Source organism: Triticum aestivum, chromosome 2A (genome assembly GCF_018294505.1).
Source record: "Triticum aestivum cultivar Chinese Spring chromosome 2A, IWGSC CS RefSeq v2.1, whole genome shotgun sequence".
NCBI classification, from domain to species: Eukaryota; Viridiplantae; Streptophyta; class Magnoliopsida; order Poales; family Poaceae; genus Triticum; species Triticum aestivum.
The window spans coordinates 206257258-206261225 of NC_057797.1; positions in this window are offsets into that span (position 1 = coordinate 206257258).

The window sequence follows — 3968 nt, forward strand, 5'->3', positions numbered from 1 at the left end:
CATATACCCTAAAACGATCGGGGAGCACAATAGATCGGGAGTTCCGCCGCCAGAAGCCTCCGTAGCCACCGAAAGCCAATCTAGACCCATTCCGGCACCCTGCCGGAGGGGGCAATCCCTCTCCGGTGTCCATGTTCATCATCCCGGTGCTCTCCATGACGAGGAGGGAGTAGTTCTCCCTCGGGGCTGAGGGTATGTACCAGTAGCTATGCGTTTGATCTCTCTCTCTCGTGTTCTTGAGGTGATACGATCTTGATGTATCGCGAGCGTTGCTATTATAGTTGGATCTTATGATGTTTTCTTCCCCGTCTACTCTCTTGTAATGGATTGAGTTTCCCCTTTTAGTTATCTTATCGGATTGAGTCTTTAAAGATATGAGAACACTTGATGTATGTCTTGTCATGCGTATCTGTGGTGACAATGGGATACCATGTGATTCACTTGATGTATGTTTTGGTGATCAACTTGTGGGTTCCGCCCATGAACCTATGCATAGGGGTTGGCACATGTTTTCATCGTGATTCTCCGGTAGGAACTTTGGGGCAGTCTTTGAGGTTCTGTGTGTTGGTTGAATAGATGAATCTGAGATTGTGTGATGCATATCGTATAATCATACCCACGGATACTTGAGGTGACATTGGAGTATCTAGATGAAATTAGGGTTTTAGTTGATTTGTGTCTTAAGGTGTTGTCCTAGTACGAACTCTAGGGCTGTTTGTGACATGAGAACCTTTCCGGGGGCAAGGGGGGGCGAAGCTACTAGCTACTATTACTATTGGCTCCAAAGCAAGGAAAAATGGCAAAGCCAGAAAAGTTCTCCAGGAAATCACACTAACTGTTTTTCTGCTTATAGGAATAGCCCAATGGATTGATTGGAAAGAATAACTTTGAGGTGGTTTCGTACCCTACCATAATCTCTTCGTTCGTTCTCCACTATTAGTGACTTTGGAGTGACTCTTTTTTGCATGTTGAGGGATAGTTATGTGATCCAATTATGTTATTATTGTTGAGAGGACTTGCAGTAGTGAAAGTATGAACCCTAGGCCTTGTTTCAACGCATTGCAATACCGTTTACGCTCACTTTTATCATTAGTTACCTTGCTGTTTTTATATTTTCAGATTATAAAAACCATTATCTACTATCCATATACCACTTGTATCACCATCTCTTCGCCGAACTAGTGCACCTATACAATTTACCATTGTATTGGGTGTGTTGGGGACACAAGAGACTCTTTGTTATTTGGTTACAGGGTTGCTTAAGAGAGACCATCTTCATCCTACGCCTCCTACGGATTGATAAACCTTAGGTCATCCACTTGAGGGAAATTTTCTACTGTCCTACAAACCTCTGCACTTGGAGGCCCAACAACGTCTACAAGAAGAAGGTTGTGTAGTAGACATCAAGCTCTTTTCTGGCGCCGTTGCCGGGGAGGTTAGCGCTTGAAGGTATATCTTTAGATCTTGCAATCGAGTCTTTTAGTTTTTTGTTTTATCACTAGTTTAGTTTATAAAAGAAAACTACACAAAAAAATGGAATTGTGTCTACCTCATACGCTTCATCTTTTTAATATCTTTCGTGAGTATGATGGAAAGGAAAATTGTGCCAAAGTGTTAGAAGAAGAATGCATTAAAATGTTTGGCATTAAATCTTTGAATGATGAGCATGCTTGCAATGTTGTTAGTATGAACTCCTTGAATATCCATGGTACTAATGATGATTGCACCAGTTATGATGAAAGTGTCTCCTATAAACATGTCAATTTTTGTGGAGTGCATTGGGTTTGTAAGTACACACCAAATAGGGAAGATAGATATTGCATGAGTCATAAGTACTTAGAAACTAAAATATTGCAAGAAAGGCTAGATGATTGTGCTGAAAATTTAAATTTTCTTGGCCGTACTTGTGGACTTTGCAATGAAAGTGGTCATTTAGCTATCCAATGCAAATTGTTTCATGATCTAATCGTGTCCAAAAATTTTGATGACTTGATTTCCCTTGCACATTATAATGAACTTAGTTTGCTTATGGGCTATGAAGAAATGAAATGTATAACTAACTATCTTCCAGAATTTGCCCGTTATAAACTTCTTGGTTTTGATCTAGAGGAAATTTATATGTATTGTGCGGTGAATTGAATTGAAGATCCTTATATTGCCAATTACATAAAGAAAAGAAAGCAAATAGAAGATGAAGAAAACACTAATGAAAGGGAAGATACTTCCCAATATTCTCCTATTATTTCTTATGATGAATCAGGTAACGATGAGGAGCCTCCTATTCAACCAATCTCATTAATAAGGAGCTCCAAAAAGAGGATTGAACCCACACATGATGTGGTGAAGAAAAAGAAAAGAAAAAGGAAGAGAGGTAAAAAGATATCTCCCCCAAATAATGTTGTTCGTATTACTATTGTGCCTCATGAAAATATAATTGTGTAAGATAATGATACTTCTTATGATCTTGAAAATCTTTTTGGCACTTGCTTGGAAGAATATGATAATTGGTATACTATTGGTGCTATCCATACTATTAATTATGAGAGTGATTATGCTTATGATATGAAAAGGCCCAAGCTTGGGGATGCTATGTTTGATAAAGATGATGTTTTTTATAATATATTTGCTGCAATTAATGTTTGTCCCAAGCTTGTGGATGCTACGTTTAATGAAGATGATATTTTTAGTCTCCCAAGTTTTGATATGCAAATTTACAATGATGATAGCATGCTTCGTACCTATGATAATTATTGTGATGATACCTATGCTATAAAAAGTAGTGATTATATTTATGAAACTTGTCATGATTATGATTACCCATTTTCTGAACATTACTCTTTTAATGTGGAAACAATTTATAGTATTCAAGTCTCTTATGATACTCCCACTATTCCGAATGAGAAGAATTTTTCTTATGTGGAGAGTAGCAAATTTTCTATGCTTGTAGATCATGAAAAGAATGTTTTTATGTGCTGGTTATATTGTTGAATTCATTCATGATAATACTGAAAATTATTATGTGGGAGGAATATATGCTTGTAGGAATTGCAATAATATCAAGTTTCCTCTCTATGTGCTTAAAGTTTTAAAGTTATGCTTGCTTTACCTTCCTATGCAAGTTGATTCTTGTTCCCATAAATTGTTTTCTCACAAAATCATTATGCATAGGAAGTGGGTTAGGCTTAAATGTGCTAGTAATATTCTTCATGATGCTCTCTTTATGTTTCAATTCTTATCTTTTATGTGAGCATCATTGAAATCATCATGCCTAGCTAGGGGCATTAAACGATAGCGCTTGTTGGGAAGCAACCCAAATTTATTTTTTTTCTTTGCTCTTTGCTCCTGTTTAGTAATAAATAATTCATCTAGCCTCTGTTTAGATGTGGTTTTATGTTTTAATTAGTGTTTGTGCCAAGTAGAACCGTTGGGAAGACTTGGGGAAAGTCTTGTTGACCTGGCTGTAAAAAACAGAAACTTTAGCGCTCACGAGAATTGCTGCCATTTTTTATTGGAGAGTTATATTTAGTTAATTCTTTTTGAATATGATTAATAGATAAATTCCTCACGTCAATCAATATATTTTAGAAATTTTGGGGTTCCAGAAGTTTGCGTTAGTTACAGATTACTACAGACTGTTCTGTTTTTGACAGATTCTGTTTTTCGTGTGTTGTTTGCTTATTTTAATGAATCTATGGCTAGTAAAATAGTTTATAAACCATAGAGAAGTTTGAATAAAGTATGTTTAACACCAATATAAATAAATAATGAGTTCATTACAGTACCTTGAAGTGGTGTTTTGTTTTCTTTCGCTAACGGAGCGTACGAGTTTTCTGTTAAGTTTTGTGTTGTGAAGTTTTCAAGTTTTAGGGAAAGATTCGATGGACTATGGAATAAGGAGTGGCAATAGACTAAGCTTGGGGATTCCCAAGTCACCCCAAGGTAATATTCAAGGACAACCAAGAGCCTAA